This window comes from Prionailurus bengalensis, chromosome A2 (genome assembly GCF_016509475.1).
Source record: "Prionailurus bengalensis isolate Pbe53 chromosome A2, Fcat_Pben_1.1_paternal_pri, whole genome shotgun sequence".
NCBI lineage: Eukaryota > Metazoa > Chordata > Mammalia > Carnivora > Felidae > Prionailurus > Prionailurus bengalensis.
In genome coordinates this window covers 79,005,200-79,017,979 of record NC_057348.1, presented here as the reverse complement: position 1 = coordinate 79,017,979, position 12,780 = coordinate 79,005,200, and positions in this window count along the sequence as shown.

Sequence of the window (12,780 nt, the reverse complement as noted above, 5' to 3'; positions counted from 1 at the left end):
GAAGGAAGGGGGAAGATCACATGCCACACAGGGGGAGCCACAGTGTAAAGGCTCTAGGGCAGGAATAAGGTCACCGTGCTTGAGGAGGAGCGAGGCAGCAGAGGCCAGTGACGTGAGCTCAGCCAAGGATGAGGTGGGCCAGGATGGTTGATACTGTTTTTAAGTGTGAGGAAAAGCCATTTGAGGGTCTTCAGGGAGGCTGATGCAAGCTATTTTTATTATTTTAAGGATTACTCGGCTTCTGCTTCTAGCAGTATAAACTAGATACTCTGAAACACCTTACTTACACGATACTCCCAGGTCTTGGATAAATTACAATAAGCTTATTTTTAATACACAGCTTAGCTTGCAAGAAAGTAAGAGAAATCCCAAAGGCATTAAAGAAGAAGAATAAACTGAAAACGGAGCATGAAGTGTAAGCAAATGCAGAAACTGGGGATTGCTTGAAGCAAATGCATTTATCAGAAGACAGAGTAGGAGGCTGAGCCTTGGGCCACTGAAAGTGGATGAGTTAAATTTGAGAGTCCCACCCTAAAGCAGGACGCTTGAAAATGGCTGCAACCTTCAACCTTCTACAAGGGTGGTCCAGGAAAAATGTTCATGCTCGCAAACAAAAGAAGCCTTGTCAAGAATTCTGTCTCCACATTCAATCTAGATGGAGTTGGTGGGAGACGTCAGGGGGAGAAAGAAAAAGAGGCATCATTACCCTCTGAAAATTTTAAGCCATGGATATGCCCCCACCCCCAAGTCTGGAATTCAATCTTACACTCTTTGTATGGTCAAAGAAACATCAAACCAAGAAATTAAAGAGCTTGCCAGAGCCCAGGTAGCTGGCAGATTCAAATACACATCTTTTCTGAAGGAAAGTATCTTTATTAACATAGATCTCACCAATTAAGCTCAACAAACTATGTGTTCACAATCTTTTAATTACTAAACATAAAAATAAGTGATGAGAGAGAATCCTCAGAAATCATTAAGAATACATTTATTGCCCCACAGATTTTAGATATTGCAATTACTACATATGGAATATAAAATCATGTTTTATATGTAAAACATATAAAAGAAATAATGATGGTATCTAAAACATGAACAATATGGAGAAGCCAATAGATATAACCAGGTATACTTGAAGAAAAAAATTTTTCTTAGAATTGAAAAAGGTAATCATTGAAATTTGGCACCTGGGTGGCTCAGTTGGTTGAGTGACTGACTCTTGATTTCGGCTCAGGTCATGATCTCATGGTTCATAAGTTCACGCCCCACATCAGGCTCTGCGCTGACAGTGCTTGGGATTCTCTGTCTCTCCCTCTCTCTATACCCCTCCCCTGCTTGCTCTCTCTCTCTTTCTCTCTCAAAATAAATAAACATTTTTTTTAAAAATCATTGAAATTTAAAATATGTGTCATTTAAATATACATTAGGTATAACTAAAGAGAGAGGTTGTCAACTAGAAGATAGATCTAAAGAAATTACCCAGAATGAAATACAGGAAGCCAAGAGATTGGAAAATGAAAAGAAGTTCAGCTATAGAGAAGATATATATGTCTAATCAGAGTTCCAATAGGAGAAATAGAATAAGGGAAAGACAGTATTTGAATAGAAATTGGCTAAAATTTTTCCACAAACAATGAAGGGTATAAATCCACACATATAGGAAGCACAATAGATATCAAGCAAGACAAATAAACAGTATATTCAAATATGACAGTAAAGTGTAGACCAAAGAAAGAGGACCTACCATGAAAGTAACTAGAGAGAAATGACATACCACCCACAAAGGAATGATTTCTAGCCTGATAATAAATAGAAGAGACCTTAGCACATGTATCCAAAGGGCCAAAGTAAAATAACTACCAGTCTAAACTTGTGTTTCAGGGGTGCCTGGGTGGCTCAGTTGGTTAAGCGTCCAACTTGTGGTCTCAGCTCAGGTCTTGCGAGTTCAAGCCCTGTGTTGGGCTGCGCACTGGGTGTAGAGCCTACTTAAAAAAATAAAAATTTAAAACTAAAAACAGAATAAAATTGTGTTTCAGCAAAAGTCTTTATTAAGACCAAAAGTGAAATACAGTCATTTTGAGATGAACAAAACTAAGGGGATTACCAGCAAGAAACCTACACAGAAAGAATTTCTGAAAATGAGCCAAGAAGTAAGGTTTGAGATGCAAAAAAGACTAAGGAGTAGAGAATTTGGTACACATGTTGGTATAGCTAAACAAACATTGTACAAACATCTAATGTGTGGAATTAAAATAAGACAGCTAATATTCTGTCTCTCCCTCTCTCTGCCCTTCCCTGGTTATGCAAGTGCTCACTCCCTCTCAAAATAAATTAATAATAAATTAATAAAAAGTAATAAAGTAGTTGTCTTATTTTATGGATATGCAAAACAATACCATGTCAATTGCAATGAGATGACCAGAGTTTAAGGAATTTATGTTAATTGGGAACAGAGCTAAGATATAGACTAATGATAGTAATAACTAGCAATTGATTATTTATAATGGGCCGGGTATATGTAACAACTCATTTAATCTTCACAACAGCCTTATGAGTGAGATACTGTTGTTATCCTCAGTTTACAGATGAAGAGACTATGGCACAGAGGGTTTTAAATAATTTACCCAAGGTCGTAGAGTTAGTAGCAAAGAGCTGGGTTCAAACCCAGATAACATAATTCTATAATTAATCTATTTTACTACCCTCTATGCTGCTTTAAAAAGTTCAATATAGGGGCACCTGGATGGCTCAGTCAGTTAAGGGTCCAACTTTGGCTCAGGTCATGATCTCACGGTTCATGGGTTCAAGGCCTGTGTCGGGCTCTGTGCTGACAGCTTGGGCCTGGAGCCTGCTTCAGATTCCATGTCTCCCTCTCTCTCTGCCCCTCCCCTGCTTGTGTTCTCTCTCTCTCTCTCTCAAAAATAAATAAGTAAACATTTTTTTTAAGTTCAAAAAAAAGTTCAATATAGGGGCGCCTGGATAGCTCAGTCAGTTGAGCATTCCAACTCTTACTGGCTCAGGTCATGATCCCAAGGTTGTGGGATCAAGCCCCATGTCAGGCTACATGGTGAGCGTGGACTTGCTTGAGATTCTCTCGATCTCTCCCTCTGCCCCTCTCCCCTACTCTCCCCTACTCTCTCTCTCTCTCTCTCTCTCTCTCTAAAAAACTAAAAATATAGTAATAAGATTTTTAAAGTTCAACATAAATGATAAATTTTAAAGTGAACAATAGAAGATATAGTTTCAAAACAATGAGGGGAAGTGGAATAAGAAAACAAAGGGGGCGGGGTGCCTGGGTGGCTCAGTCGGTTGAGCATCCAATTCTTCATTTTGGCTCAAGTCATGATCTCAGGGTTGTGGGATCAAGCCCCGTGTCAGGTTCTGCACCGACAACATGGAGCCTGCTTGGGATTCTCTCTCACCCTCTCTCTCTGCCCCTCCCCTGCTCGCTCGTGTGCACTCTCTCTCTCTCAAAATAAATAAATAAGCATTTTAAAAATAAAAAGAAATCAGGGGGTGGTGACCATGTCACTGTCTGGTAGAGGCATGGAATTGGCAGCTGCTGTCTTTGGGGTGGATGAAACACGTTCTCCATGGAGGCTGGGGAACTGAGCCAAAGCTACGGCCAATACAGTGGTAACAGACTGACCAGTGCTGCTGCAAGATTTGCAGGCTATTATGTTTTGCAACCCATGAAACATGGAGCCTCAGTAAAACAAATTTTTCAAAGTCCTCCAAAATCTGCCTTTGGTGGTGGCTATTATAGGGGTTTGGGCTTTGGACCCCAAATGCCAAAGTGAGAGGCAGCACTAATACTAGCCATAAGCCCTACTGCCATAAAGGAAAAACCAGAGATGCTCCTCAATAAATTATGCTTTTAAATAACCCAGACAAGGAAGGATCTCCTTATATAGCTGCCCAAATCAATAAAGCTAAAGATTTACTAGAAAGTCATGCTAAAAATGAAGTAAATGTGTGGTGAATTTTAAGTTCTTGTTAGTTTATGTATACGAGTGCCAGCTTGTTATGATCAAATGCCTCAAAGCTAAAAAAAAAAAAAAGAGAGAGAGAGAGAGAGAGAGAGAGAAAAGTGTAGGAAAAGGAGAACAAATAAAAGGCCCAATGTAAGACAGAAGAAATAAAACCAAATCAGACAACAAAATAAATAAAAATAGATTAAATTTGTCAAGGAGATTGTGAGATCGGATTTTTAAAAACCCATGAGGACACAGAAAAATTGAAAATAAAAGAATAGAAAAATATATTCTAGGCAAATATTAGCCAAAAAAAAGCTATATTAATAGCAGACCAAATATAAACAATAAAAAATATTTTCAGCAATCCAAACAATCCCCACATGATAATGAAAGTTTCAATTCACCCACAAAATATTAAAATTCTAAGGTTGCGGGGCACCTGGGTGGCTCAGTTGGTTAAGTGTCTGACTCTTGTTTTCAGCTCAGGTCGTGCATGATCTCATGGCTCATGAGCTCAAGCCCCACATCAGGCTCTGGATTCTCTCTCTCTCTCTCTCTTTCTCTGGCTCTCCCCCACTCATGGGTGTGCTCACTCTCTCTCTCTCTCAAATAAATAAACTTTCAAAAAAGTTAAAGAAGGAAAGAAAGAAAAAGGAACAGTACAGGCCAACTGAATCTTGATACAAACATCATTCTGAAATACATTCAAGCAAAAGTCACCACATTAAGAGGCTAAAAGATAAAAGCCGTACGATTGCCTGATAAATACCAAAAAAAAAATCATTTGATAAAACTTAAAGTCATCTACAATAACAAGAACTGTTTACAAACTAGGAATAAGGACAATATTCCTAAGAAACAATTTCTACCACACAATATATTTTTATTTATAATTGTGTCATATTAAAAGTAGTCCCTTTAAAATGAAGGACAAGACAAATAAGCCCCCCATCAGTAAATCTGTCCACATTACTGAAGGCAACACAGTAAAACAACAGAAAGAAATAAAAGATTAAGAATTTGAAGAGAAAAACAAAACTGTCACCATTTTAAGATTGTAATTACCCTTATACTAAACTGATAAGAACAGATACTACACTTGATCTTGCTAAAGGCCAAGAAGTGATATATAATTGCCCTCATAAAAAACAAACAAACCAAAGCTACAAATAAAAATTATTAGAATCTGTAGCAAAGTAACAAGATGGCTAGATTTAAAACCAATGTATTAAAGTTGCATTTCTCTAGCATAGCAGCGAGCAATTAGAAAACATAATTTCAAAAAATATCTTTAACAATAGCAACAAAAAATCATGATACCTAGAAATACCTCTAGCAAAATGTGAATAGAATCTAAAGGGAGAAAATTAGAAAACTTCATTGAAAGCCTTTAACGATTGGGGCACCTGGGTGGCTCAGTCAGTTGAGCATCGACTTAAGCTGGGGTCATCTCACAGCTCTTGAGTTTGAGACCCGTGTTGGGCTTGTGCTGACAGTTCAGAGCCTGGCTCCTGTTTCGAATTCTGTGTGTCTCTCTCTCTCTGCCCCTCCCCTACTCGCACTCTGTCTCCCTCTCTATCAAAATAAATAAACATTTAAAAAAAATTTTTAAGACTTTAAAGATCTTTAAAAATATAGAAATACACTATATTCACTGATAGGAAAATTCAGTATCATTAAGATCTGATTCTCCTCAAATTCTACAATCAAGAAATGCCCACCAAAATTCCATCAGAGCTGAGGAATTTGGCTGATTCCCAATTTTTGTGGAGGCCTGAGGTACATGGCTGACTCAACCAGTAGAGCATGCAACTCTTGGTCTCAGGGTTGTGAGTTCAAGCCCCACATTGGACATGAAGCCTACTTAAAATAAGCATATATATGTAGATAGATAGATAGATAGATAGATGATACATACATACATACATACATACAGATAGATATAGATATAAATTTTTGTGGACGTACCAGATGCCAAAAATAGCCATGATGCTTCTGAAAAAGAACAAGGTGGAAAGGCTTGCTCAATCAGATATTTATTTATTATAAAACTATAATAATTAAGATAGACACATCAATGAAGCAAAATACAAAGCCTAGAAGTATATGAATGTATTTTTTTGGAAAATTAGTATCAGAAGACATAGCACAATAACTTGGTTGGAAAAGTATATATTAGGGAGTAAATGGTGCTAGAACATTTGGTTGTTGTTGGGAGATGATTCTACTTGAGACTCATGTTTCTGCACGTCTTGTGAGCAGAGACACTAACTGCCTTTATTCCAGGCTGTCTTTTCAAGATTCTTAGTATAGCAAACAGCCTGGGAAGACAGAGATAAGGCCTCCCTCCAGAACAAAAGGTAGATTTGTTTATTGTTCCTTAATAAAGATAGTATCTCCCTGTAAGGCAAAGTCAGGTTTGCCTGCCTATAAATAAATTTATAATCTATTGCCCAATTATAAAAGATTCAGGTTCTCTAAGGCTCAGGGTTCCTCTCCTGCAATGCAGGTATCATCCAGCCCTCTTCTCATAGCCCTCTGGGAATGGGACAAAGGGAACCAATGCCGACATGCTGCTTGCCCGGGCTGTGGGTGATGAAGTCCTTTGTCTCTGACCAAGAGTCTCATGTGTTCTGCCGGCATCCATAGACCATGGCAGTCCAGCTTCTTAGTTTGCAAATGGGGTTACGGTCACAGTGCTTCAGTTATCCACCTGAAAAAAAAGGAAATTAGGGGTGCCTGGGTGGCTCAGTAAGTTAAGCGTCTGACTTGATTTCAACTCGAGTCACGATCTCACCATTCATGGGATCGAGCCCCACATCGGACTCTGCACTGACAGTGTAGAGCCTGCCCGGGATTCTCTCTCTTCCCCTCTCTCAAAATAAATAAACATTTAAAAAAAAGAAAAAAAAAGGAAATTACACATCTGATTCGCACTGTACGCAAAATCTCCAGATGAATCAAGGACTTAACAGTGAAAGGCAAAATTTTAACTTTTAGGAGAAAATATGGATGATCTCAGAAATGGGAAGAATTTATTGAACAAAACACAAGAAAACATAAAGGAAATCATTGATAAACTCCACTAGACTGAAATAAAAGTCTTCTGTTCAACAAAATATTCCACAAAGAAAACTAAAAGCCATGAATTGGGAGAAGATGTTTGTTAAATATATTACTGGTAAAGGTTAACAATACAGAATGCATAGAGAAATCTTAAAAATCAATTTCCTAAAAGCCAAAACAAAAATAATGAGCAAAAGATATGTATAAGAAAGAAAACACAAAAAAAGAAAAACACAGGGGTCCTGGATGACTCAGTTGGTGGAGCATGACTCTTAACCCAGGGTTGTGAGTTCCAGCCCCATGGTGGGTGTACAGATTACTTGAAAATAAAATCTTCAGGGGCACCTGGGTGGCTCAGTTGAGCGTCCGACTTCAGCTCAGGTCATGATCTCACAGTCTGTGAGTTCAAGCCCCGTGTTGAGCTCTGTGCTGACAGCTCAGAGCCTGGAGCCCGCTTCAGATTGTGTCTCCCTCTCTCTCTCTACCCCTCCCCTGCTCATGCTCTGTCTTTCTCTCTCTCTCTCAAAACACACACACAAATGGCAAGCATGACAAGATATTCAGTAGTAGTCAAAAAATGTAAATTAATTGCAAATGATAATGCTCATTTTATTGGCATAAATCACAAGTCTGACAGAACTGTTAGCCTGGCTGTGCAGCAGTGAGAGTTCTTGTACTATTGGTGACAGTAAAATCTGGTATAATCACTTTGAAAAACAACTTGGCGTTTTCTTGTAAAACTGGACATTTGTATATACTAAACTCATTCATTCTCTTCCTAGCTATATATGCTGGAGAAAATATTGCACATAAGCAAAACAAACAAAACAGGTACTAAAATGCAAAACACAAATATTCATCAACAGAGAATAGATAAAGAGTGAATTATTCAAAATTTATTTTTCAGTTAATTAATTTACTATTACTATAAACAGGGAAATGAATAAACCAAATTCATAAACATCTATGTGAATGATTAGATTAGATTAGATTAGATTAGATATGTAATGTTGAAAGGGGAAAAAACAAGTTGCAGCACACACTGTGGCTCCATTTTTATAAATATAAAAACGAGCAACACTAAACTATATATTATTTAGAAATAAATACCTATATGGTAGAACTATAAAGGTATAAGCATAGGAATAATAAAAACAAGCCACAGTATTGTGGTTACTTGGCTCACCTGGCTGGCTCAGTTGGTAGAGCATGCGACTCTTGATCTGGGGTGGTGAGTTCAAGCCCCATGTTGAGCATAGAGCTTACTTAAAAAAAAAGAAAAAAGATTGTGGTTACTTGTGGAGAATAGGGAAGGATTATAATCAAGGAAAGGCAGACAGGCAGCTTTAACAGATCCAGATCTTAATGGAGTGAAGGGTTCATAGGTTCATTTTCCTCATGGTTTCCTAAATTATGTATATGTCATATTTTTGTATCAAATATTATCTAATGAAATAAAATAAAAGGCATTGAATATTTTAAGATAACTGACAATTGTGAGGAAAAGGGAGGGTCAGGAAGGTCAGGAGCAGGGGTGCCTGGCTAGCTCAGTCTATAAAGCATGGGACTCTTGATCTCCGGGTTGCGAGTTCAAGCCCCACGTTGGGTGTAGAGATTATTAAAAACAAAAAAGGTCGAGAGCAGAGGCAGGGAGATAGGAGGGAGGCTGTTGAGGGAAGGTGCTGGCTGAAACCAGAACAGAGTGGAGACAGAAGGAGGTGAATAAATCGAGGATGGTGCTGTAGATTGGGTTTCCTGGGAAGCCAACCGGGAAAGATCTGGGTGAAAGAAGTGTATTGTGCAGGGTTCTCAGGATCAGCACCTGTGAAAGGGAGGCAGCAGCAGGTGGGCATGAGAAGGCGGGCTGGAATGAGGCAAGTAGGCTCTCACGGAGGTCCCGGCTGACCCGCAAGGAGTGCAGATGCTGGGATGGCTTTTCAGGGTTGTCCTGCGTTACGTGGAGTCCGGGCCTCAAGCATCGGTCACTGTATGTGGGTGCTTGCCCCCAGAAGGGGGTGTAACCTTGGGTGTGGTGGGTCTCTTCAGCTGAGGGCAGTTTCCAGAGAGGGCAGAGGGCTGTGAGGTGGCAACCCACCCAGCAGTTGTGGGAATAAGGCCTAGTTCTGAAGAGGGGGCCCTGGGAGCATCTCATAGTATCTACTGCAGACAGGTGTTTGGGGGATATAAGACTTGTTGGATTGAATGTGGAAGATGAAGAGAGCTACTGAAAAGGGAAGTTGGTTCCTGAGACAGGAATAAGAGGAGGACGAGGAGGACGAGGAGGATGAGGAGGAGGTTAGAGAGATGGAAAACCAAAATTATTATTAGAAGGGTGTTGAGGGGGTAGAGGTGACAATGAGGTTGGGTGGGCTGATGTGGTAACAGCAATAATAGCCAGTGTTTGGATAGCACCATACAGCTTACAAGTGCTTTCACGTCCATTGTCTCATTTGCCTTCACAACACCCCTCTAAGGTATTATCATGCCCATTTAACAAAGGAGGGATGTGAAGCTCAGAGAGGCTAAATGATTTGCCCATAAGACCACAGAGGATAGGGGAGCCTGGCTGGCTCAGTCAGAGGAGGCTGTGACTCTTGATTTCAGGGTAATGAGTTCAAGCCCCATGCTGAGTGCAGAGATTACTTAAAATAAAAAAATAATTTAGGGGTGCATGAGTGGCTCAGTCAGTTAAGCGTCCAACTTTGGTTCAGGTCATGATCTCATGGTTCATGGGTTCAAGCTCCACATGGGTCTCTGTGCTGACAGCTCAGAGCCAGGAACCTGCTTCAGATTCTGTGTCTCCCTCTCTCTCTGCCCCTTCCCTGCTCACACTCTGTTCTCTCTCTAAAAATTAAATAAATGTTTAAAAGAAAAAAAGATCACAGAGGATGGTCTTCACCACAGATGTCCTCACTCCTTATTTTGACAATGGCTTTCAGATACACTTTGGCTCTTGGTGGTCTGTGGGCAGGAGTCAGCCTGCATTTGCCTTTCAAAAGTCATGTCCTGAAACTTCAGTTTCTTGGAGGGATTAGCTGGATTTCATTTCTTCAGTGCTAGTTCCCTGTGATCCTTCTAGAAGAGACTAACAGTTTGCATATGATAGCTAAAAAGAAAAAAAAGAAAATGCATTTCTAAGTCAGTCTTTCATTTTGAGAACATTTAGCATCAAGGCACAAATGTACTGCCTTCTCTGAAATAAAACATTAATTCTCTCTCCAATGTAGTATGCCAGTTAGATCATTAAAATTGATCCTATGATAGCCAATCCTTGGTACATTGAGATGAAGAAATGGGTTTACCTTACTTCCTGCCACTCGCTCTCTTAAAAGCTGGGGGTGCCTTGGTGGCTCAGTCAGCTAAGTGTCCGGCTCTTGATCTCAGCTCAGGTCTTGATCTCAGGGTCATGAGTTCAAGCTCAACATTGGGCTCTGCGCTGGGTGTGAAGCCTACAATAAATGAATGAATGAATGAATGAATGGGAATTCCCTTCTACTGGGTGATATCTGTTTCATTATTTCAACCACAAGTCAACAGGCCCCAGGGCTCAGATGTCAGACCAACCTGTGGTTCAATCCTAGTTTCCAGAATTACTTAAATACTGTCCTTTCCTCTGGCGTTAACTGAAAGGAACTTTTCCTAAGGACCAATTTGGCAAATATGTTTGCAGTTATGGACTAAAGGCTGATCTTTGGCCAAGCCATGATGGCGAACGGTAAGGTTCCTGGAAGTATGTGAATGTGACATTATCTTGCCAACAGTTTCTGGAGTCAAAACGTTTACTTAAAACTTTAGCTTCCTCCAAAGCAGGAATTTCTAAAATTTTAGAAGCAGCTTTCCTTATCAAAGCCTTTACACTTTTCAGGTCTTTTGATTTTAAAAAACTTGTCAATTCTCTTCTTGGTGATTAAAACCCATTTGGAATTAAATACAGTTGCCCTGATCATGTCAAAAATGATGAAGTTGCTTTCCTAGAGCTTAATTTACTGTACAGACTTAGAAAGCAGTTGGATTTTTTTTAATTGATTTGTACTGCCATCTTGTGGTATACTTCATTGCAAATTTCAACACCCTTTAGTGCATTATTTGTAGGTCCACTGGGTTACCTTAAAAACGTCGTAAAATCAAGGATTTATGCTTGCAAAAATAGAACTACTTCCTCTGTGCCATATACAAGTCCCCTTATATACCTTATAGGCCAAGAAAAAATTAACGTAAATATGGAAGGGAGAGCCCAACAGAGATCCTCTTAAACCACTGAGGCGCCTAATGTTAGTTTTGTTTTTTACTTATCTTTAATTTTCACCATGATTATCCCACATAAGCTGCTGCTTTCTCCTAGATAAATACATACAATCCTTGCTGACTGATTTAATGCCCACTCTATTTGGAGAGGCAGAAATGTGTAAAGGTTGAACACAGGAGATCTCACACGATACTATCTGGGTGCATTCTTTTTTTTTTAACTTTATTTATTTATTTTGAGAGAAAGAGAGCAAGTAGGGGAGGGGCAGAGAGAGAGGGAGAGAGAGAATCCCAAGTAGGCTCCACACTGTCAGCCCAGAGCCCAATGCTGAGCTCAATCCCAGAACAGTGAGATCATGACCTTAGTTATCAAGAGTTAGACACTAATTGAGAGTTAGATACTTAACTCTGAGTTAAGTGACTGAGCCACCCAGCTGTGCTGATGCTGCCTGGGTTCAAATCCTAGCCCAGAACTTGCAATCACGTGTACCTTTGGACTAATTATAAAACATCTCCATGCCTCAGTTTCATAATCTGTAAAACAGTGATAATAATCAAATCTACCTCATAGAGTAGTACAAGAGACACTATCCTCAGCCCAGAAACTCGCACAAAGTAAATGCCCAATGGGAACCAATGGGAACAAGGTGCCATTACATCAGTAGATCACTGGGAGCCTAATTTGCATAGCCCCTCAGGATGCCGAGATAATAGAAGAGCCCCCTGTTGTATTCCATTAGCAAATAGATCTTTAGACACAACAGGACCCATGGTCAGGTCTCTGGACCCTAGAATTATCATACGATCCAGCAATTCTAGATAAATACCTAAAAGAATTGAAAACAGAGACTCAAACAGGTATTTTTACTCCAAAGCTCACCACAGTATTATTCACAATAGCTTACACCCCAGATGTCCATCAGCAGATGAATGGATAAATAAAATGAGATCTATACCTAGAAGGGAATATTATTCAGCCTTAAAAAGGAATGAAATTTTGATATATGCTACTGTGTGAATGAAGTGAACATTATGCTAAGTGAAATAAGTCAGACACAAAAGAATAAAGTCTGATTCCACAATACGGGGAATATTCCCATTCACGGACACAAGAAGTAGAATAGTGATTACCAGGGGCTGGAGGAAGAGAGGAGTGTGGAGTTATTATTCAATGAAGAAAGTTTTAATTGGGGATGATGAAAAAGTTCTGTAGAAAAAATAGTGGAGACAGCTGCACAACAGTGTGAAGGTGTTTAATCCCACTGAAATTGTACACTTAAAAATGGTTAAAATGGTAGGGCACCTGGGTGGCTCAGTCGGTTAAGCTTCTGACTTCGGCTCAGGTCATGATCTTGCTGTTCCGAGTTTGAGCCCCACGTGGGGCTCTGTGCCAACAACTCAGAGCCTGGAGCCTGCTTCGGATTCTGTGTGTCCCTCTCTCTCTGCCCCTCCCTTGCTCACACTCTATCTCTCTTTCAAAAACAAACATTTA